This window comes from Microcebus murinus, chromosome 22, assembly GCF_040939455.1.
Source record: "Microcebus murinus isolate Inina chromosome 22, M.murinus_Inina_mat1.0, whole genome shotgun sequence".
NCBI lineage: Eukaryota > Metazoa > Chordata > Mammalia > Primates > Cheirogaleidae > Microcebus > Microcebus murinus.
Window position 1 is genome coordinate 14,336,386 of NC_134125.1, and position 24,815 is coordinate 14,361,200.

Here is a 24,815-nt window from a genome sequence, read left to right on the forward strand (position 1 = left end):
GGAGCGGCGGCGGCGGCGGCGCTCGGCGCGGGGCAGATGAGGAGCGCGGCGAAGGGGGCCGGACGGACAGGCCATGCTGCCCCCTCCCCCGACCCCGCTCGGGCGGGCGGGCGGGGACGGCCGAGGGGAGGGCCCGCCGGGGGCCGACCTGCCGGCTCCTCCCCCCGCCGCCCTGCGCGCATAAAGCCCGGCGCTCGCCCGCGCGCCTGGGCGCCCGCGGAGGCGGCGGCGCCCGGACCCCCTTCCCGCGGGGCTCCCGGGTCCCCGGTGCCGAGAGAGACCCCCGAATCCCGGTGCGGGCCGGGACCAGGGTGCGGCCGCACCCCCCACCCACCCCAGCGCGGGGGCCCGGCTGCGGGAACGCCCTCCCGGAATGAAGCGCTTCCCGGTGCCTTCAAGGTAGCTCGGTTCCGGATCGGGGACCCCCCCAGTCCTCCCTCTCTGGTCCCCGCTATCCAGAATTAAGAGATTCCCCCATCTCCCTGGGTCGGGAGGGAGATAGCCCTAGTGCCCCCAAATCCTCACACGTTCCAACTGGTGAGAATCCCTCCATTTCCCTGGTCGGAGCGAGAAGCCGCCCTCGGAGCCCCCAATTTCCTCCGAACCTAAGAGTCCCCCCCCACCCCAGGGCTCTAATTTAGAGTCCTCAGTCCACTCCCAGTAACCCATATCCAATATGGGGAACCCTCTCAGTGCCTCGCGTCCCGGGTGGGGAGCCTCCTTCAGCACCCCAGTAGAAACCGCATCAGTTTCCCCAATCGCTCCTCAGCCCTTGCCATCCAGACTGAGAGTCCCCCCTCAACTCCCCCAAATCCCTTCCGTCCAAGGTTGTGGACCCTATATGGTCTGTTGAGAAAAGCCCCACCCCACGCCTGGGTTCCCAGTTTGCCGCCACCCATACCCCACAGTGTGAGGAGTCTCCCCAGTCTCTCTCTCCCTGCCTGGCTCACTCCTGGCAGCCCCATCTAGACTCCTGTCCGTCCAGATTCGGGGAACCCGGTTCCAGACGCTCACCGCCCCCTCCCCACCGAGGCTGGAGGAGAAGTCAGTGCCTCTTAGAGGCTCCGGTTTCCAGTTTAGGAACCCGCTGGCTCGGTTGTGCACCTTCCCCCCCGAATGACCCCCTTCTTTTGCAGGGGTCTAAACTCTACCCCGTCCGATTGGAAGAACCCACTGCGTTTGGAGTTACTTCCCTCCGTCTGTCTCACTTTGAGACTTACTGCCCATGAAGGCTAACACCTTCCTCCCTACGCCCATCTTCTGGTCTCTGGGATCCCCCAGTACTTTCATCCAGTGCTCCCGGGAACCACCTCAGAATCCCCCCAGATTCCTTCTTTCCGGCCTGGAAACAACCCTGAAAAAGTCCATTCTGGATCAGTGGGGGAGTTGGGGGTCACTCTTCTTATCCCCACCTCTCCATATCAGAGCCAAGGACTCAGGCAAGAAAGAAACCAGCCCAGAAGGGGTCAAAGCAGGAAGCTAAGGCAGCCAACACCCTCATCCCCATCCCTGCTGGGGGTCTCACAAGCCCCTCCCTCCCAACTCACCTCCCACTCCCCCCCCCAGCCTTAGACCTTAATACACCTAGTGTAGCCCAGTGACAACCCTTGGTGACAAGCCCTTTGCGCCTACCTTCACATCCTTCCTGTGTCCAACCATCTTTTATTAATGTGTAGAGCAGCTCTGGGCCACATAACTGCCCCCTGGAAGGGTGCCCATCCCCCTCTTCTTAGCACATTTTCCCTCCCCCTACCCCAGTCACCATACTTAGAAGAACTTGAGAGACTCACAGTAATGGTTTCCTTGGGGACCTTCTGGGAGTGCTCAGCAGGTATATCCTGCCACCCTGTGAGCACAACACTAGCAACAAACTTGCTTTTTCCTGTTTTCATCCTCCTCTCAGCCCCATGATTTCTCAGCATCCCAACACAAACTGGAACTTCAGGTGTGTTGGAAGAAAGACACAGATGAGGGTCAGCAGGTGGCATCTGCAGTATTAGGGAACTGGCCATTGCTAGGTCTGACCTTAAAGTGGGCTCAGCGGAGAAGTGCAGGGAGTGGGATCTCCAGGTGTTCATGGGCATTGATTTGTGTGCTGGTGCTGTTGGCCAGGTGGCTTGGAGGACAGGCAATGGGTGAGGGTCATTTGTTCAGAGCCAGCCAAGACTGTGTAAGAAGTGGCTTGAGATAGGATCTATTTATTAGCATCCTCATTCAGGACCTCAGAGGAGGAGGCATCTACCTCTTTTTGTCGATACTGGTTTGTAGCAGAGTCACATATGGGGTCAGCTTAGAGAAGTCCTTTCCCACTGCAGCTGTATCTCAGCCTCGCAGCTCCAGTCCACTTTGTTCACAGTAGGGGCTACAAGTCCTTCTAGAAGTAGCCCTCACAGGACAATGCAGCTGTAAATACATGATCCTCACAGTAGTTGAGGATCTCAGCGGTATTAAGGGAAAATGATCTTTAGAGCAACTGGCCCAGACTCCTGAATTAAGAGATTAGAGGATGTGGTTCCAGCTCTTTCTCTCTAGTATCACACACACACAGCATTGTTTAAAGAATAAAAGAATAATTTGCTTTATAGTTTTTTTAATCCTCTTGAGAAGGACAGTAGGGCAAATGACATGATGCCCAAGCACTAAGAGGCAACTTGGTGCAAATGTTTACTGAACACCTTCTGTGTACCGGACACTGTCTTAGGTGCTGTATTCCCAGCACCTACCTTTGTGAAGTTTGCTTTCTAGAGACATGAGTCAGATAAGTAAATGAATGAACAAATGAGTGAGTGAATGAATGAATAAACAAATCAATAAGTGGTGTGCTCCGTTAGATGTTGTAAGTGCTGTGGGAAGGAAGAGTGATAGGGAAGGTGGGTGGCATGGGAAAGAGGGTGCTACTCAATTTTAAATCAGGAAAATTCTTATAGGAAGGGTGATGTTTTAGCAAAGACTTGAAGGAGACGAGGTACGTGAATGTATTTTATTATCCAGAACTCTCATTTAAACAGAATGTCTGCATCTCCTGAGTGCAATGATAATTGATATTCACATTTTGACTTTCAGTACTCTAAAACTGTGGATCCCAAACTTTAGTGTGAATAAAATCACCCAGTGATTTTCAGTAGACTTGGGGTGGATAGGGGCTCTGAAAATGGCATTTTAAAACAAGCACCTTTATCAAATGATACAGAGAGCTGAGGTTTTCCCTGGCCCACTCTTGGAGTAATACAGTTCCAAAATATACTTAAGAGCCTTTGAGAATGATAATAACAACAACAAAATTAAAGATTAAATTATGGTCCATGTGGTTTTAGTGTTGAGAGTATTTCATTGTGTTCTCTTCCTTTGAAAATGCAATACCTAAGCAAAGCCCTGAATTACTCAGAATATCCCATTTCTTGTCCATGCAAGAGAAGGGAAAATGTATCGTAGGCTGATAAGGAGCCATTACATTTATAATCAGTCCATTTTACAACCTTCTCCCACTATTTTTTAAATGGAGTTTATTTTCAGAGCAGTTTTAGGTTCAGCATAATTAATGGGAAGGTACAGAGATTTCCCATATACCCTCTGCCCCTGCATATGTACAGCCCGCCCCCACCATCAACATCCTCTACCAGAGTGGGACATTTGTTACAACCTATGAACCTACACTGACACATCATTAGCACTCAGAGTCCATAGTCTACATTAGCATTCACTCTTGGTGTTGTGCCTTCTATGGGTTTGGACAAATGTATAATGACATGTATCCACCATTATAGCATTATCCAGAGTAGATTCACTGCCCCCCAAGTCCTCTGTGCCCCACTCATTCATCCCTCCCTTCCCCTCAACCCCTGGCAGCCACTGATCCTTTTACTGTCTCCATAGTTTTACCTTTTCAATAATGTCATATAGCCAGAATCATATAGTATGTAGCCTTTTCAGATTGGCTTCTTTCACTTAGTAATAAGCATTTTAAGGTTCCTCCATGTCTTTTCATGGCTTCATCTATTTTTAGTGCTGAATAATATTTCATGCCTTAGATCTGCAGTCCCCAGCCTCTGGGTCACAAACTGGTACTGGTCCGTAGCCAGTTAGGAACTAGGCACACAGCAGGAGGTGAGCAGCGGGCTCCCCATGGCGCACATCCCAGCCTGATCTCCACCTCCCACCACCATGGAAAATTGTCTTCCATGAAACGGGTCCCTTGGTGCCAAAAAGGTTGGGGCCCACTGCTTAGATGTACCACAGTTCATGTATCCATTCACCTACTGAAGGACATCTTGGTTGCTTTCAAGTTTTGGCAATTATGAATAAAGCTGCTATAAATATCTGAGCACAGGTTTTTATTTAGACATAGGTTTTCAATCTCTTGCATTTTTGCCCTAATTTTTCTCTTTACTTTTTCATTCTCCCAAATTTCTGGAGTCAGCCAGGAGGCTATCAGCTGGAGTAATGAGAACACTTGACTGAGAGTCAAAAGATCCACAGGTTGGTCCTGGGACTACCACAGTTTCTGGTTTTGTTTTGTTTTTTGAAACAGAGTCTCACTTTGTTGCCCAGGCTAGAGTGAGTGCCGTGGGGCCAGCCTAGCTCACAGCAACCTCAAACTCCTGGGCCCAAGCGATCCTCCTGCCTCAGCCTCCGGAGTAGCTAGGATTACAGGCATGTGCCACCATGCCCGGCTAATTTTTTCTATATATATTAGTTGGCCAATAATTTCTTTCTATTTATAGTAGAGACGGGGTCTCACTCTTGCTCAGGTTGGTTTCGAACTCCTGAACTCAAACGATCCGCCCGCCTCGGCCTCCCAGAAAGCTAGGATTAAAGGCGTGAGCCACCGCGCGCCCGGTCTCACAGTTTCTGTTTGGGTGGTTCTAGGGATACACCACTTAGTCTTCTGTGCTTCCATTTACTCTCAGAGTTGCTACAAGACTTAAGTGAGATCATGTGTATGAAAGTACCTTAAAAACTCTAAAGCACTAGGGAAAGCTAAGGATGGAGCTGTCCATCAGCTCTATTCAATAGAATATTATTTGGCCACAAAAAGGAATGCAGGGCCGGGTGCAGTGGCTCACACCAGTAATCCCAGCACTTTGAGAAGCTGAGCTGGGAGGATCACTTGAGGCCAGGAGTTTGAGGCCAGTCTGAGCTAGACTGACACCCTGTCTCTACGAAAAATTAGCCAGGCATGGCAGCATACGCCCATAATCCCAGCTACTCTGGAGGCTGAAGCAGGAGGATTGCTTGAGCCCAGGAGTTTGAGGTTACTGTGAGCTAGGCTGATACCACGGCACTCTAGCCTGGGCAACAGAGTGACTCTGTTTCAAAAAAAAAAAAAAAAAAGAATTACAGTACTGATATATACTACAACATGGATGAACCCTGAAAACATTTTGCTATGTGAAAGAAGCCAGAAACAAAAGGCCACATAGTTTATGATTCCATTTACATGAGATGTCCACAATAGGCAAATTCACAGAAACAGGAAGTAAACTGGTAGTTGCCTAGAGCTTGGGGGATGGGGGAAGACTTGGGGGGAAATGGGGAGCGACTGCTGATGGGTACAGGTTTCTTTCTGGAGTGATGAAAATGTTCTAAAATTATAGTGATGGTTACACAATTCTATGAATATACTGAAAACACATTGAATTATATACTTTAAGTGGGTAAATTAGATGCTATGTTAATTATGTCTCAATAAAGCTGTTTCAAAAAACAACAACACCTAGTATGAACCTTTCCCTGATCCCAGTGCCTATCCACAAAATAAATTTACTCTCTTTTCTCCATAGCACTTTGCTTTTACCTTTATTACTATTATCTATAAATTATTAAGCATTTTCCATATACCAGACACTATGCTAAGCACTTTTCAGGGATTTTCCCATTTCATTCTCCCAGCAATTCTACAAGAAACTACTGTTTTTAGTTTATTGATCAGGAAAATAAGTCTTAGAGAAGTTAAGTAATTTGTCTGAGGTCATATACAGATGCTCCTTGACTTATGATGGTGACACAGCCCGACAAACCCATCATAAAGTCAAAAATATTTTACCCGGTCTTGGTGGCTCGCGCCTGTAATCTTAGTGCTCTGGGAAGCCAAGTGGGAGGATTGCTTGAGTTTAGGAGAAAAAACAGAAGAATTAGCTGAGCAGCTGCCTGTAGTCCCAGCTATTCATGAGGCTGAGGCAGGAGGCTCGCTTGAGCCCAGGTGTTTGAGGTTGCATTGAGCTATGAAGACGCCACTGCACTCTTCCCAGAGTGACAGAGTGAGACTCTGTCTCAAAAAAAATTTTTTTTAAGTCAAAAATGCATTTAGTGGCTCACACCTGTAATCCTAGCACTCTGGGAGGCTGAGGCAGGAGGATCACTTGAGATCAGGAGTTCAAGATCAGCCTGAGCAAGAGGGAGACCCTGTCTCTACTAAAAATAGAAAGAAATTAGCTGGACAACTAAAAATATATAGAAAAAATTAGCCAGGCATGGTGGTGCATGCCTGTAGTCCCAGCTACTGGGGAGGCTGAGGCAGGATTGCTTGAACCCAAGAGTTTGAGGTTGCTGTGAGCTGGCCTGATGCCATGGCACTCTAGCCCAGGCAACAGAGCAAGACTCTGTCTCAAAAAAAAAAAAAAAAAAATGCATTTAATACAGTGATAAACCCACTGTAAAGTCAAAAGCCAAACATCAAACCATTTTAAGCCAGAGATCCATCTGTATTAAGTGATAAAGTAATGGCTAAGATGTTTTGAGCAATTACTCCATGCCACGCACTTTGTATGAGGAAACTTATTCAACCCTTACAACAACTCTCTGAGGTACGTCCCTATTTTACAGATCAGGAAACTAAAGCCTTGAGAGGCAAACTTGCTAATAAAGATCAGATTGGTAGCAACTATGGGAGCTGAGATTTGAACTCAAGTCTGATGCCACAATCTCCATGATGAGCCACTGCATTATACTATCTACCTATTTAATACATGCACAATCCACCTATTATTAGAGATGGTTCTGGACTGTCTGTTATGCTGGAATGACAGCTCCTTAAGGGCAGGTCCCTGTGCTAAACCTCTTTGCATTCTCCTCCACCACCAACCCCATGCTCGGGATCATATTTATGCTAAGTACTCAGTAGCTGTTTATTAATTACTTGCCTGGAAACTGTCACTGTGCCAGGGCTAGAGGATGGATGGTGAATGAAATAGACAGCTATACCTGCTTTCATGGAGCTTACAATCTAGAGACACTCACAAGAGTTTCATATACATCTTTCTAAGAAGGTCATTTTAATCACTGCAATAATTCAGTGTAGTAGGTTCTATTAATATGCCTGTCTTATAGATGAAGAAACTGAGACTCAGATACCTGAAGTGACATGCCCAAGGTCAAGCAGGTGGCAAGTCTAAGAGCCCAGCTCTACCTGACTCAAACGTTATGCTACCCTCCGTCTCCATTTTCCCCCCTGACTTTCCCCCCTGCGCTGGCAGGGAGGGAATTAAATAAACTATTCTGCTTGCCCAGCTGAGAACACCCACAGTCTGTCCAGACCTGCTGACTCTCCCACTTTCTCACTTTCTCACTGTCGCTTCCAATGACAGCCAGCGCTGATTTGATGTGTTGGTGAAAGGGGGGTTGTTTTTGGAGTTTTATGTTTTCAGCATCTGAAGTCACCCCTCTGCTGTAATTAACTAGGTGATTTAGTCTGCTCAACTAATCATCCCACAATTCGGGGGCAAAAGACAAAGATGTTAAGAGCATGCCTCCTTTATTTTTTATTTTTTTAAATGTTTATTTTGGGAAACTGAAACTGCAGACCTGGAGAACTGAAACTGCAGGTCTGTCGGTGGTGACTGGGGGAGGGGGAGGGGGAGGAGATGCCAGGCTGTAGGCAGTGGCTTCTGTTATACTCAGGCAGGACATGAAGGTGAGGATCTGGCTACAGGGGAGGGTCCCATCTATACTCCCTGTCTTGGGGACAAAAACGTTCTTTCCCTAAAGACTAGGTTTTCAGGGATCCCAGGGAAACAATTTTTGGAGTCAATGAACATAGTGGAAAAAGTATTAGAGTATCAGGAGCCTGAGGTTCCTTCTCTGACCTTGAAGCAGGGATTTCCCCTCTCTGAGCCCTAATTTATTCATGTGCAAAATGGAAAGTGGCCAGATTATTGCAGAGATGGGAAATTGGTTTCAGTTTTTCTACTGATTGGTAGTGGCGTGAGGCTGGGCAAGGACAGAAATCTGTGATTGATTAGTGATGTCTGCCTTGGATGCAGGGAATTTGAATAGCGGAAGGTGTGCCATAGATTTGCCTTCTCTGGATTAGATGATCACCACATCTTTTCCAGCTTTGGTCTTCTAGAGACTTTAGAACAAGTTGAGCAAGGATTAAGAGCTATGCAGCAGCCCCCCGCCGGAAAAAAAAAAAAAAAAAAAAAAGAGCTATGCAGAATCCCCAGGAGTCAGGCAACCAACGAAGGAACCATCAAAGTGACAATTTTATTAATAATCATAATACATGATTCTATATGTGGAAGCAAACAAATTGACATCAAACCATTAAGGTGGGGTGGGGACAGGAGGGGCACATATAGAGTGTTAGTATGAGTATGGATTCTTTCTATGAGACAAGATTCATCTTAATAACCAAAAAACAGAGTAAAAATAATTTGAACAAGATATTTAAAGATTGTTCAAGGACATTGATAGCAGCATTATCTATAATAACCAGAAATGGGAAACAATCCAAATGTTCATCAACAGGAGAATAAACTATGATATATTCATACAATAGAATACTATGCAAAAATACAAAGGAACAAATGACTGACATATGTAACAATATAGATGTTGTTACAGTATGTTGAGCAAAAGAAGCCAGAAGTTAAAAAATACATGAACAAATTCCATTTCTAAGAAGTTCTGGAACAGGCAAAACTAATCTATGGAAAAAGAAGTCATAATAGTGTTTAATCTCTGGAGGGAGGGAAGCAGATATTGTCCTAGAAGCAAGAAAGAGCTTTCTGGAAGAAGGAAAATTCTGTATCAGTGCTGTCCAATAGAAATAAGATGCAAGTCATAGTTGTCAACTACATATGTAATTTTAAATCATCTGGGAGCCACATTAAAAAGACATAAAAGGAAATGGGTAAAATTTATTTTAATAATATATTCAAAACTTTACATTTCAACATGTAATCAATATAAAATTATTAATGATATATTTTACATTCATTTTTCACATTCTTTGATATCCAACGTATATTTGGCACTTACAGCACTGGTCAGGTTGGACCAGCCATATTTCTTTTTTTTTTTTTTTTTTTTACTTTTTTTCTATTTGGAGGAAAGCTGAAATTTTTTTTTTTTTTTTTTTTTGCCCCAGCCATATTTCAAGTGCTCAATAGCCACATGTGGTGAGTGGTCACTGTCATGGACAATACAGGTCTATTTCTTAATTTGGGCTGTGGTTATATATAAAAACTCACCCAGCTATACGCTTAAAATGTGTGCATTTTACCTTATGTAAATTATACCTCATTTAAAAAAAGAATAATGCTTTACTAAAAAGGCAAAAAGAAATTTAAAGGACTAAATTAAAGGAGGTAAATTAAATTAAGAGAGTGCAGTTAGAGTAATCAAAGCAAAGAAAGAATGGGCTACATCCATAAATATATTTCCACCAGCAAGGAAATCCACCAGCGCTCAGGGTCCCCAAGACCGGGTCATAAAACCGTTCTTGATCATGACAGATCAAATTTCTAAAACAGAGTTTAGCCGGGCGCGGTGGCTCACGCCTGTAATCCTAGCACTCTGGGAGGCTGAGGCAGGTGGATCACTCGAGGTCAGGAGTTCGAAACCAACCTGAGCAAGAGCGAGACCCTGTCTCTACTATAAATAGAAAGAAATTAATTGGCCAACTAATAGATATAGAAAAAATTAGCCGGGCATGGTGGCGCATGCCTGTAGTCCCAGCTATTCGGGAGGCTGAGGCAGGAGGATTGCTTCAGCCCAGGAGTTTGAGGTTGCTGTGAGCTAGGCTGACACCATGGCACTCACTCTAGCCTGGGCAACAAAGCAAGACTCTCAAAAAAAAAAAATTATATAAAAAAAAATAAAATAAAAAAATAAAACAGGCCGGGCGCTGTGGCTCACGCCTGTAATCCTAGCTCTTGGGAGGCCGAGGCGGGCGGATTGCTCAAGGTCAGGAGTTCAAAACCAGCCTGAGCAAGAGCGAGACCCCGTCTCTACTATAAATAGAAAGAAATTAATTGGCCAACTGATATATATATAAAAAATTAGCCGGGCATGGTGGCGCATGCCTGTAGTCCCAGCTACTCGGGAGGCTGAGGCAGGAGGATCGCTTGAGCCCAGGAGTTTGAGGTTGCTGTGAGCTAGGCTGACGCCACGGCACTCACTCTAGCCTGGACAACAAAGTGAGACTCTGTCTCAAAAAAAAAAAAAATAAAAATAAATAAATAAAACAGAGTTTAGTTTTTGGTCTTTAGCATTGTATCCCCATTTTCAAACGTGTCATGTCAAACATGTAAAAGTAGATATTGACAACTTTACTGAGCCCTACTCATTATGCTTAGGATGATGTTAAGAGCTGCAAGGTTACATTTATTTATTTATTGAGACAGAGTCTCGCTTTGTTGCGAGACAGAGTCTCGCTTTGTTGCCCAGGCTAGAGTGAGTGCCATGGCGTCAGCCTAGCTCACAGCAACCTCAAACTCCTGGGCTCAAGCAATCCTGCTGCCTCAGCCTCCCGAGTATCTGGAACTACAGGCATGCGCCACCATGTGCGGCTAATTTTTTCTATATATATTAGTTGGCCAATTAATTTCTTTCTATTTATAGTAGAGACGGGGTCTCGCTCTTGCTCAGGCTGGTTTCAAACTCCTGACCTGGAGCAATCCGCCCGCCTCGGCCTCCCAGAGTGCCAGGATTACAGGCGTGAGCCGCCACGCCCAGCCAGGTTACATTTAATTCTTTCCACAGTTTTCTGAAGTTGGTTCTGGTATGATCTTCCCATTTTGCAGATGGGGAAACTGGGGCTCGGTAACTTGCCCAAGGACACCCCACTCAGAAATGGCAAAGAGAAGCTTTAAAGGCAGGTTTCTCTGGCTTCTGGCTTGGTATGTTTAACCAGTACTTCTACTGAAGCTGGACGATGCTTTCCTTGCTTTAAATAAATAAATGAAGAAGAAAAAGAAATACACAAGTGAGGAAAAGTAGAGTCAAGGTTGTCTACAAATAACGTCACCCTTGCACCCTAGGCTTTAGGCTGCCTCTCCGGAGGGAGACAGGAAGATCTGGGGTTACGTGGAATTTAGGCTGTCTTATCTGAATGCCCCTGAAAGCATGAGTCACGTGGGAATGTTATTCATCAGGAGTGTCCCAATTTCAAAAAGGTTGAGAAAGGCTACCTTGGAGAGCCTCTGATGCCCGCCTGTAGCATTAGAGATAGAGAAACAGAGAGACAAAGGACGAAGTGCGCTGCCCAAGGTCACACTGCTAGCAATCAATCAGTGGCTCCATCTCTGCACCTTCCTTCCCACTGCATGAATCAAATTTGCCTTTTCCGCCGTGTAAGGTACTTTGGAGGTACCCGAACCTGAATAAGGCTTGCTGCCAGTTCCTGAGGAGTTTACGCTCCAGTAAAGGGACAAATTATAAAAAGCAAAGTGTGAGGGCCCTAAGAAAGCTCTGGAGGCTCAAGGGAGAGAGAGAGAGTGCAGAAGTTGGAGAGGAAAGGGAAGGCTGGCATTTGAGCTGGATCAGAAAGGCAGAAATGGAGGAGTAGACACTCCCCAAAGGAGAGCCAGTGGGCACCTGAGTTGATGTATTTCCCACCTGCCAAATTCTTGCCTCTAGTGTCTGGCATGGTGTTGGGTCTACATTAAGGTTCAAGCAGTGTTGGCTGACTAATGCAGAATAGGACTCTTTTCCTTTTTTTTCTTTTCTTTTTTTTGGGGGACACACTCTCACTCTGTTGCCCGGGTTAGAGTGCTGTGGCGTCAGCCTAGCTCACAGCAACTTCAAACTCCTGGGCTCAAGTGATCCTCCTGCCTCAGCCTCCCGAGTAGCTGGGACTACAGGCATGCGCCACCATGCCCGGCTAATTTTTTCTATATATTTTTAGTTGTCCAGCTAATTTCTTTCTATTTTTTAGTAGTGATGGGGTCTCCCTCTTGCTCAGGCTGGTCTTGAACTCTTGACCTTGAGTGATCCTCCTGCCTTGGCCTCCAAGAGTGCTAGGATTACAAGTGGGAGCCACCAAACCGGGCGGCCTTCTTTTTTTTTTTTTTTTTTTTTTTTTGGACATAGTCTTGTTCTTTTGCCTGGGCTAGAGTGTGGTGGTGTCAACCTCACTCACAGCAACTTCAAACTCCTGAGCTCAAGCAATCCTCCTGCCTCAGCCTCCCGAGTTGCTGATACTACAGGTGCGTGCCACCACACCAGGCAATTTTTTTCTATTTTCAGTTGTCTAGCTAATTTTTTTTTCTATTTTTAGTAGAGATGGGGTCTTGCTCTTGCTGAGGCTGGTGTTGAACTTCTGACTTCAAGTGATCCTCCCTCTTCGGCCTCCCAGGAGTGTTGGGATTATAGGTGTGAGCCACCACACCCTCCGGAGAATAGAACTCATTCATCAGAAATGGAAAGAGAAAGATGCATTCATTCATCCATTCAACAAATATTTACTAAATTCCTATTATGTTCCAAGCATAGTGCTAAGAGCTTTACTGGGACTTGAGTCAAATATAACTATTTTAGCCATCATCAAGCCTACCACTGTCTACCTGACATACTATAACAGCAACAGTAACAGTATTAGTAGTAGCCAAAATTATCATTTATCACAAGCTTACAATGAATGTGCCAGGTGCTTCACTAAGCAACTTACCTTAACTCATTCCTTTATTCTCTACCCCCCCCCAAAAAAAACTGAGATAGGTACATTTATTACTTGACAGAAGGGGAAAGCCAGAAAAAGAGGGGATGTGTGACATCCTAAGGCCACACAGCAAATAAATAAGGAGCTTGGATTTTTTAACACAGGCTCTAAACCACTCTTGGATCCAATAACCTCCATCCATCTTCTTGTCCAGCACACAAGTCCAGGAACCACCTGCCTCCAGGAAGATGTCTGCGATAGCATACCTGATCTTCCAGCGGCCACTGTTGCTCCCCACCCCGGCTGAACTCTCCACTGGCTCCCATGCACTGGTAAAACAAAATCTAAACCCTTACAGTGGCCTACAAAGCTCAGCATGATCTGGCCTCTGCTTTCCTGTGTAGCCTCATCTCCGCCACACCCCACCTCCCCTCTTCCCTCCAGCCCACTGGCCATTTGAAGCCTGGAAATCACCAAACTCTGTCTCCATGCAAGACCTCTGAACAGTCTCCTCCCAATCTGGAGCATCCATCTGTCAGCTAGGAGCACCCCTTCCTCTACTGGAGCACTCCTCCCTCTGCCTGGAACATCCTTCCTCATCTGGGAGCACCCTTCTCCCAACATGGAGCATTCTGCCCTTAGCCGGGACACTCTTCCCCAGCCTAAGCACGCTTCCCCCAGACTGCAACACCCCTCTCTCCTTTCCATGCCTGGCTAACTCCTTTCTACTTTTCAGTTTTTGGCATAAATGACGCTTCCCCACAGGGTCTTTCCCTGATCACTGCTCTGATCGTTTATTCCTTTGCCTTTTCTCTATTGCTTTTCCCTGAAGCACTTGCCACAATGTGCATTTGTGTGTTTACGTGTGTGTCGCGTAGCTAATGCCTGTATATCCATAGGCCATATGCTTCTTGAAATTAGGACTATTTTCTTCTTGTTCCCCATTATATGACTGCCACACAGTAAGCACTCTCTACATCTTGGTTGAGTGAACAAATAGGTAAATAGTGGGGTAGGCACATTCTCCTCCTTATGCCTTAAGGAATAATAATAATCACTGTTGTTTATTGAGTTCTTATTGCAGGGTAAGCACTTTCACATGCTATTTCATTGACTCATCTTACAACTCTATGATGCAGGTATAATTATTAGTGTCTCCTTACAACCAACGAGGACACTGAAGTTCAGAGAAGTGTCACCACTTGGGCAAGGTCACATGACTGGTAAGAGGACAAGCAGGACTTCAACCCAGGCCTCACCACTCCAGCATATCTCACACATTACTCCATACTACCTCTCAGAGGGCAAGGACAAGGATTAAAAACAATTATTATAGGATATCTACATGCAAAAGAATGAAGATGGGCCTCACATCATGTTCAAAATTAACTTGAAATGGACTAAAGACCGAAGACTATAAAAGTCTTAGAAGAGGTGTGCAGAGGGCTCACGTGGGGGGTGTGGGGCCATGGGCAGAGGGCCCACGTGGGAGGTGTGGGGCCGTGGGCAGAGGGCCCACATGGGGGGTGTGGGGCCGTGCGCAGAGGGCCCACGTGGGAGGTGTGGGGCCGTGGGCAGAGGGCCCACGTGGGAGGTGTGGGGCCGTGGGCAGAGGGCCCACGTGGGAGGTGTGGGGCCGTGGGCAGAGGGCCCACGTGGGGGGTGTGGGGCCGTGGGCAGAGGGCCCACGTGGGGGGTGTGGGGCCGTGGGCAGAGGGCCCACGTGGGGGGTGTGGGGCCGTGGGCAGAGGGCCCACGTGGGAGGTGTGGGGCCGTGGGCAGAGGGCCCACGTGGGAGGTGTGGGGCCGTGGGCAGAGGGCCCACGTGGGAGGTGTGGGGCCGTGGGCAGAGGGCCCACGTGGGGGGTGTGGAGCCGTAGGCAGAGATCTCACGTGGGGGGTGTGGGGCCATGTGCAGAGGGCTCACGTGGCAGGTGTGGGGCCGTGTGCAGAGGGCTCATGTGGCAGGTGTGGGGCCGTGGGCCCACATGGGGGTGTGGGGCTGAGCGCAGAGGGCTCAGGTGGGGGGTGTGGTGCCGTGCGCAGAGGGCCCACGTGGGGGGTGTGGGGCCGTGGGCAGAGGGCCCACGTGGGGGGTGTGGGGCTGTGGGCAGAGGGCCCACGTGGGGGGTGTGGGGCTGTGGGCAGAGATTTCACGTAGGGGGTGTGGGGCTGTGGGCAGAGGGCCCACGTGGTGGGTGTGGGGCCGTGTGCAGAGGGCTCACGTGGCAAGTGTGGGGCCGTGCGCAGAGGGCCCACGTGGGGGGTGTGGGGCCATGAGCAGAGGGCCCACGTGGTGGGTGTGGGGCCATGTGCAGAGGGCTCACGTGGCAGGTGTGGGGCCGTGGGCCCACGTGGTGGTGTGGGGCCGAGCGCAGAGGGCTCAGGTGGGGGGTGTGGTGCCGTGCGCAGAGGGCCCACGTGGGGGGTGTGGGGCCGTGGGCAGAGGGCCCACGTGGGGGGTGTGGGGCCGTGGGCAGAGGTCTCACGTGGTGGGTGTGGGGCCGTGCGCAGAGGGCCCACGTGGGGGGTGTGGGGCTGTGGGCAGAGGGTCCATGTGGGGGGTGTGGGGCCGTGGGCAGAGGTCTCACATGGGGGCTGTCGCCTGCTTGCAGAGAATAAAAAGCAGAGAAAGACAGTGAACATTTAGTAAGGTGTATAGTGAATATGGGTCTGGAAAGCCACATGCACAATACCGTTATATTTAAATAGTTTGAACTGCTCATTCTAAGTTTCAGTTTTTTAAAATCCCTTTTAGTGAATTGAATTGCATGTGTTTTTTAAAATTTACAACTACATTTTTGAAATAATGTTTTTTGACATTCTAGAGACCTTTAAAAATCTTTAAAAGAATGACAATAGAAATCAACTTGCAAACCTTACAGATGTCAATTAGCACAAGGTGAAAGTTAATAAAAAAAAAAAGTCTTAGAAGAAAATATAGTGGTGTATCTTTGTGACCTTAGAGTTGGCAATGGATTCTTAGTTGTGTCATCAAAAACATAAACAACATAAGAAAATAAAACACCCAGATATACTGGACTTCATTAAAATTAAAAACTTTTGTGCATCAACTAGTTTAACCTCTGTGGAAAGCAATATGGAGATACTTTAAAGCAATACAAGTAGATCTGCCATTTGATCCAGCAATTCCACTACTAGGCATCTACTCAAAAGATCAAAAGTCACTTTATGAAAAAGACGCCTGCACTCTAATGTTTATAGCAGCACAATTCACAATTGCAAAGTTGTGGAAACAACCCAAGTGCCCATCAATACATGAGTGGATTAATAAAATGTGGTATGTATACCATGGAGTACTATTCAGCTTTAAGAAACAATGGTGATATAGCACCTCTTATATTTTCATGGATAGAGCTGGAACCCATTCTACTAAGTGAAGTATCTCAAGAATGGAAAAGCAAGCACCACATGTACTCACCAGCAAATTGGTATTAACGGATCAACACCTAAGTGGACATATAGGAATAACATTTATCAGGTGTTGGGCAGGTGGGAGGGGGCAGGAGGAGATTGGTATATACAAACATAATGAGTGAGATGTGCAACATTTGGGGGATGGTCACGCTTGAAGCTCTGACTCGAGGGGGAAGGGGGCCATGGGCCATATATGTAACCTTACATTTGTACCCCCATAATATGCTGAAATTTAAAAAAAAAACTTTTGTGCATTAAAAGGCACTATCAAGAAAATGAAAACAGGCCAGTTGGGGTGGCTCACGCCTGTAATCCTAGCACTCTGGGAGGCCAAGGTGAGTGGATTGCTCAAGGTCAGGAGTTCGAAACCACTCTGAGCAAGAACAAGACCCCTGTCTCTACTATAAATAGAAATAAATTAATTGGCCAACTAAAAATATATAGAAAAAATTAGCCGGGCATGGTGGCACATGCCTGTAGTTCCAGCTACTCGGGAGGCTGGGCCAGGAGGATCGCTTGAGCTCAGGAGTTTGAGGTTGCTGTGAGTTAGTTGATGCCACGGCACTCTAGCCTGGGCAACAGAGTGAGACACTGACAAAAAAAAGTGAAAAGAGGAGAGAAGGGGATGGGTATATTCATACCTAGTGAGTGCCGTGTGTACCGTCTGGGGGGTTGGACACGATTGAAACTCAGGTGGGGCAAAGGCAATATGAGTAGCCTAAACATTTGTACCCCTGTATGATGCTAACATTAAAAAAAGAGAAAGAAAGAAAGTGAAAAGACAGCCTGAAGAATAGGAGAAAATATCGCAAATCATATATCTGGAAAGAGTCTAGTATCCAGAATATATAAATAACTTTTACAACTCAATAACAAAAAGACAACCCATGCATCCTTTCCATGGTGTGGGGTGGGGAAAGACAACTCAATTAATTAATAGGCAAAGGACTTGAATAGGTATTTCTCCAGAGAAGATACACAAATGGCCAATAAGCACGTGGAAAAGATGTTCAACATCTTTGGCCAGCAGGGAAATGAGAATCAAAGCCACAATGAAATGCCACTCCACACCCACTACTGTGGCCATAAAAAAATAAATAATTAAATAGATGGAAAATAACGAGTGTTGGTAAGAATGTGGAAATACTGGAGTCTTCTGGCAACATTGCTGGCGTGAACATAAAATGATGTGGCCCTGTGGAAAACAGTTTGATGGTTATTCAAAAAGTAAAACAAAGCCGGGCGCGGTGGCTCACGCCTGTAATCCTAGCACTCTGGGAGGCTGAGGCGGGCGGATTGCTCGAGGTCAGGAGTTCGAAACCAGCCTGAGCAAGAGCAAGACCCCATCTCTACTATAAATAGAAAGAAATTAATTGGCCAACTAATATATAGAAAAAATTAGCCGGGCATGGTGGCGCATGCCTGTAGTCCCAGCTACTTGGGAGGCTGAGGCAGAAGGATTGCTTGAGCCCAGGAGTTTGAGGTTGCTGTGAGCCAGGCTGACGTCACGGCACTCACTCTAGCCTGGGCAACAAGGGAGACTCTGTCTCAAAAAAAAAAAAAAAAAAGTAAAACAGAGAATTAACATATGACTCAGGTCCTAGGTATATAACCCCAAGGAACCAAAAGCAGGTATTCAGAGAAAAACCTACATATAAGTGACCATAGCTGCACCAGTGATAACTACCAAAAGACTGAAGCAGCCCAAATGTCCATCAAGTGATGAATGGATAAACAAAATGTGGTCTACCCCAACAATGGAATAGTATTCAGCCATAAGAAGGAATGATGTACCAATACATGCTGTGACACGGATGAAGCTCAAGCACATTACACCAAGCGAAAGAAGCAAGGCACGCAAAGTCACATACTGATTCCATTTATATGAAATGGAATCGATGATATAATTCCATTGATGTGAAATATCCAAAATAGGTAAATCTGTAGAGGCAGAAAGCAGGTTAGTGGTTGCCAGGGGCTAGAGGGAGGGGAGAATGGGGAGTAACTGCTCAATGGGCGTGGGGTTAGAGGTTTGCCTTTGGGGTGATGAAAATGTTATGAGTGTACTAAATGCAACTGCATTGCATACTTTTAAATGGTTAACCTCAAGAAAACAAAAATAGTTATTATAAAATAATACACGATTATGGTAAGAAAATATTTTTTCCAAACAGCACAGCATGGTACTAAGTGACCTCTTTCCACTCCTCGTTTCCATGCTTCATAGGGAATAAACACAGACACTACCACTGATGATGTACTCTTCTCTGATGTTTTTCTATACATATAGAAATGTGCAATGTGTGTTCATGTGCATTTGTGTGTAGATAGCTCCTTTTTCTCTTATGCAAATGATTGTATTATGTTTAGCACATTGCCTTTTTCTCTTGTCAATTACCATTTCATATTAATACATTCTTCCTAATGGCTCCATTAGATGCGTGTCCCATACCCTCCCTGTCTCTCCAATCTCAGACCTGAGGGTTCCACCGTCTCCCTCACCCTCAAAGTTCAGAGTTCCAATGCTCGTCCTGCCTCCGACTTGTCTTTGACTTTGACCTTAGTCGTTGCTTCTGGCTTTGTCAAGAGTCTCTAACACCCAGCAGGTGCTTGGCCCCATGGGCTTTGTGAAAATGGCAGCTCCCTTCTGGCTCACCCTGTGCTACTCTAGGACCAGCTGGGGGTACTGTAGAATACAGCCCAAGAGTGTAGACTCCCCCTCTTCCTAGCTGTATGACCTCAGGCAAGTGCCCTAACCTCCCTGAACCTCAGTTTCCTCAGCGACCTTGAGGATATTAACAGTCCTAATAATGCAGGGCATGCACTTGAGCATGGGCCCGGCTTAGAGCCAGTGGGCGTCACATGATCTCTGGAAGAAAAGATGGGCAGAGCCCTGGGTCTGTGGCCACCTGCTTTTGGGTAGGGCACTAATGTGGGGTGCTGAGGCGGGAAGGTGAGGCCGAGCTGGGCGGCCCTGGGAACCCAGGAAGGAGGCGAGGCTGGAGTGGAAACGATTAGAATGAGAACAAACTGGCTCCTGAATAGAAGCTTTTATTCTTGCCGGAGAGGGCTTTGTTCCCCAAACACGTGACACACAAAAGCCTCTACTTGAATTCGGGAACCCTAATTGGTTCTCAGGTGGGGGAGGAGAGGGGTGTCTGGATTTAGGGATTCCTTAAAGGGGCAATACTATGGGAAGCTGAGCTCAGGGTTCGTCTTCATTGTCAGGGGGAGGGAAGTGGTGTGGGGGGAGGGGGAGAGCTGGACCGGTGGGGGTGGGGCAGCTGTTCTGAAGAGGAGAGGGAGGAGAGGGGAGGGGAGACGGGAAGAGAGTGAGAGGCACGGAGAAATTCAGAGGCTCACAGCCTCTGGGTCAGTGCCTGGTGAATAGCAGGCATGAAAGGAGGGAAGGAAGGGAGGGAGGGAAGGAAGAGAGAAGCAAAGGAGAGGGAGAGAGGGAGGGAAGAAGGAAAGGAATGAAAGAAGGAAGGGATGGAGAGAAGAAAGGAAGGAGGAAAGGAAGAAAGGAGGGAAGGAGGGAGAAAGGAAAGGAGGAGTTCTTACCTGTCCCATTAGACCCTTCCTCCCTCTCCAGCCTGGCCCCTTCCACTGCCACCCTGTCTCCCAGTGCTCCAGGCACACTGGTGCATTGCATTTCCTCAGACTTCCCAAACTCCATGCTGCCTCAGGGTCTTTGCACTTGCTTTTCCCCTGCAACCTGTCATGTCTCCCACTCACCTACCCCCACCTTCCATGCCCATCCTGCAGTTCAAGGATCACCTCCTTGGGAGAAGACTCCCTGGACCCTGAGGACTCTTGCCCAAGCCCGTTTAGTGTCTACAAGGCCCTTATCACCCACGGAAATTACTTGACTATGTGCTCAGCTCTCAGCACAATGCCTAACACACAGCCAAGGATCAAAAGATACCTGAGACTGCCTGGCTAGCTGAGTGGGAGAGGGGTAGTGGTGACAATAACTCCCATCCTTTCCTGGCCCCTGAGCCATTGTTTTTAGGGTCAGGTGAACTCAAGCCTCTCTTTGAAACTTGCTAGCTATGTAGCCTAAGGCAAGTCACTTTGCTTTTTGGAGTTTATTTTCCTTTTCTTCAAAGAGTACAGAACCCACCTGCAGGGGTGTTAGGAGGATGGAAGAGAGAATTTAAGCATTGAGCAGGAGCCCTGAAGGCATATACCTGATAAACAACGGCCACATTGGTAGTCATGCAGTAGATGTTTCTAGAAAAGGAGGGGAGAGGAGCCCCATTTGCTGAGCCCTGAATGTGTGGGCTCAGAAGGGGAAAGAGGGAGAGGGCTCAAAAGGGAAAAGAGAAAATGTGTGGGCTCAAAAGAGAAAAGAAGGGGAGAGGACTCCCATTTGCTGAGCCCCAAATGTGTGTGGCAGGCACTCCCATACGGTATTTTGACAAATACTAGTAAACAATCTTTGGAGCAGGGTTGGATTGTCTTCATTTAGAGATGGGAAAACTGAGCCTCAGAGAGGTTAAGAGACCTGCCCAAGATCACACAGGAGGGAAGCAGCGGACTCAGGATTTCAACCTGGCTCTGTCTCATCCCAAAGCCTGTGCTCGGCTCTCTGACTTCTAATGCCAGGAGGCCGGTGAGGGTGGGGAGAAGGAGGGCTTCAGGACCCCAGTTAGCACCCAGCCTCATACTTTATTATAGTTGGTGGAGTCCTGAGTTCTGGACCATGGGCGGCATGCTTTGTGACTTATTATAAAACTGATATTTGAGCACCTACTCAGTGCCCAGCCCTGGCACACAGCTGGGAACGGGATGTTTCTATCCTACAGCTGTGCACCGATGGGGCTGAGTAGGGTGGGAACAAGAAGCCCGGCGAAATCCCTGGTGGGGGCAGATGTTTCACTCCCGTCTGAGGTGAGGCACGGTGGGGGTACCCACACATTGCCAGGGCTGAAGGTATTGACCGGTTCTCTCCTGCTGCCAGCTCCAGCCTGGGGCCTTGGGTGCTGGGGCCCTTTAAGAAGGTTGTTCCCCCCACCCCCGCCCCCCCTAATTAGCCAGCTAAAGAAAGAGCTGGCTTGAAATGGGATTGTGCAGACCCAGCTTTGGGCCCCGAGGACGCAGATCGGGGATTGTTATGCTAATCGCCTGAGATCAGCAGTTCCCTTGCCCTTCAGAAGCCAGGTAGCGATGCGGGCTCTGCCCGGTTGCTGCGGCTGCAGGACAGCCGGGCTCTTCCTCCTGCTTCCTGCTTCCTCCGTCCCCCACTTACCCTGTCAGACTCGCCCTGCCTGTCCTCCCACCTGCCCGTTGGCTGGAAGGCTCGACCTCTCCTAGAAATGTCCAGCCTAGCTCCTCCCTCCCTGCAGAGAGAAACCTGCTTGCTTTCGGGCTGGGTGCTAATGGGGGACACGGAGACAGGACTCTCTGTAACCCACTGTCATCTCCAGGCATGGAGTCGCATTTGTCCCTCCTAACACTGGGCTCTGGAAACCACACCGGGTGGTGCCTTTGTCACTTACTAACTATGCCATCTTAGGCAAGTGACTTTGCCTCCCAGAGCCCCAGTTTCCTCCTCCGTTAAAATAGGTTGCTAATAACAGAACCTACCTCAAAGGATTGAAATGAGAATGGAAAGAGAGCAAGCATCTAACACACCCAGTGTAACTACTACTGTCAATGTCAAAGAGAGCACTTGATAGTAGCTCTCTTGGGGAGAGCACCCACTATGTGTCAGCACTGTGCTGTGTACTTTTTTTTTTTTTGAGACAGATTCTCATTCCATTGCCCTGAGTAGAGTGCTGTGGCGACAGCCTAGCTCACAGCAACCTCCAACTTCTGGGCTCAAGCGATCCTCCTGCCTCAGCCTCCCAAGTAGCTGGGGCTACAGGCATGTGCCACCATGCTCGGCTAATTTTTTCTATATATTTTTAGTTGGCCAATTAATTTCTTTCTATTTTTAGTAGAGACAGGGTGTCACTCTTGTTCAGGCTGGTTTCAAACTTCTGACCTTGAGCGATCCTCCAGCCTCAGCCTCCCAGAGTGCTAGGATTACAAGCTGTGCTGTGTACTTTTATAAGGTATTATACCGTTTTGCCTTTTCAGCCACTGTGTGAGCTAATTAACATTATCACTTCCATTTTACAGATGAAGAAACTGAGGCTCAGAGAGTCTAACTCACTTGCCCAGATCCACCCCAAGCCAGTCCTATCTCTTAACCACTATTCTGCAGTTTGGTACATGACCATTGATGGCGCAGAAGATGAGCTTGGTACAAAGATGCTCGCAGAAATACGTGTAATAGTTGTCCACTTAATGTGCAAGAGGAACAAAATAAAAGTAGCATTTCTAGCCTATGAATTTACAAATAGTATTGCTTGCGTCAAATATATTTAAGTCCATACGACGAAAAGTACAAGTATGGTCATAGCGGCTTTATTCATAGTAGCCAAAAATGGAAAACAGCTGAGACATCCATCAACGTGAGAATGGATGAGCCAACAGTGGTACAACCATACAACAGAACCCTTCGCCTGCAGCAAAAGGAAGCACACAACTGATCCAACTTACAACACGGACAAATCTCACACACAAAATGTCGAGTGAAAGAAGTCAGACTCGAGAGTACATGCTGCACCATTCAGACTATAAAAAGTTCAACAATAGCTGAAGCAAATCTCAGGTGACAGAAGTCAGAATAGTGGCTGCCCCCGGGGAGGTTACTGCCAAGGGATCCAAGGGAAGCTTCTGGAGTGATGGGAATATTCTATATCTTGATGTGGGTATGGTCACATGGGCGTCCCCATAGGTGTAAATGCATCGAGCAAGAGGTACGTTTAATATTTGTTCAAGTTAATGTATAGAAAGTATGCATCAATAAATCACCGTTACTAAGTTAAGTTTCTAAAAAGAAATTTATCTAAAGACATGCACACAAGCCTGACGCAAAGAAAAAAAGAAAGTAAAAAAAATTTTTTTTAAATATAATAATAATAATAAAGAAATTTATTTAAAGAAAAAGAGTATCCAAATAATAGTTCAGGGGCTGTGCAGGTGTGGCCAAAAAACAAAAAGCAAACAAACACAATTCCAAGGACTGGAGTTGAGGGTAAGGTAAGTACCAGGCCATGGAGTTTAATCGGTTTCTCCCTCTCCCTCTCGTAGGGGGCCAGATAAAATAGAGGACACCTAGTTAAGTTTGAATTTCAGCTAAACAACAAATACTTTTGCAGTATAAGTATGTCCCGTGCCATATTTGGGAATACTTATACTTAATTTTTTTTTCTTTTATTTGTTTTGTATCAGAAATTCAAATGTCACTGGGCAGTCCTGTGTTTTGCTGAATCTGGCAACCCTGCCCTCCCGGGACCCCGCCCCGTCTCGCAGCCCGGTGCCCACCGCAGGCGGGAGCGCCCTGCCCGGTGCAGTCACGCCGGGCGCAGCCTGGCAACGCGGCCACAAAGGGAGCCCGGGAGGCGGAATCTTTCCACATGCCTGATCAATGGGGGCGCGGAGACGGCGGCGCAAACAGGCCTGAGACAGCCGCACAAAGAGGAGGCCCCTCGCCCGCTCCTGCTTTCCATTGATCCCAGGCCTTTGTGGCTCGGACAACGGGGGCGCGGGAGGCACCTCGCAGGGACTTGGCCCTTTCTCACTGGGGGGAGAAAGCCCGCGAGGACCCCCGTCCCCCCGCCAGCCCTCCCCACCGTCCCCGCTCCCGTGGGCTCCAGGCCTCAGGTCTGGGGGACGTCCAGAACCTATCAGGGGAAGTGGGCAGGGCACAGGGTGGGGTCCCGCCAGGCCAGGAAGATCTGGGGCCTGCCAGGAGGGCCAGCCACCCAGCCCTGGCCTCCTGAGGACCCCCCAGTCTGCCTGGCAGGCCTTCTCTGTCCCCCTGGTTACAGGCAGGCCTTGCACAGTCTCTTTTTTTTTTTTATTGAGCAAATATTTATTGAGTGTTTGCTCCAAGCTGTTCTCACTCCCTCCTACCCCCATGGCCACTTAAACTGGCCAGTTCCTCCTCCCAGTGTCACTTCTCTGGGAAAGCACCCCTGACCCCTCTCCCAGCTCAGGTTGGGTAGGGACACCCCCCCATCCCCCCACCCCTCACCCCCCTGTGTGCCGGCTCCTACTCTTCAATCATGCTAGGAACAGCTAACAATTATGAGGTGCTGACCGTGGCCTGCCGGGCTAAGCCTTTGACATTTTGTCTCCTTTAACTCTCATGACAGCCCTCTAGGTTGCAGCTACTGTGATGGTTTCTTCAGAGGTGGAAACTGAGGCTTGGTCTGCCAAGTTGGTCACCCAAAGTCACACATGGCTAGCAAACCTCGGTGTGGGGATTTGAACTCAGGCAGTAGATTCCAGAGCCTGGAATCTTCCCATCCCAAGTTCCTTCTGGGCTCAGAGCAGGATTTGGCACTGGGGCCCAGTAATGAATTGCTTATCCCATCAGAACATTCACCCACTGTGCTGTGTCTATTTGTCCATTTCCTTGTGTGTTCCCACTACGCTG

General features: G+C 47.7%; 1 protein-coding gene and 1 long non-coding RNA gene across 2 annotated transcripts in view; one reads left to right on the forward strand and one right to left on the reverse strand.

Moving 5' to 3' along the window:
- The window catches only part of MSI1 (musashi RNA binding protein 1), a 71,072-nt gene that overhangs the window by 23,814 nt on the left and 22,443 nt on the right, over positions 1-24,815 (reverse strand). The window lies entirely within an intron of this gene.
- LOC142863477 (uncharacterized) lies at positions 187-22,647 on the forward strand. Its single transcript, XR_012914260.1, has 3 exons — positions 187-399; positions 13,095-13,212; positions 22,448-22,647. It is a non-coding gene; the product is annotated as an uncharacterized LOC142863477 (long non-coding RNA).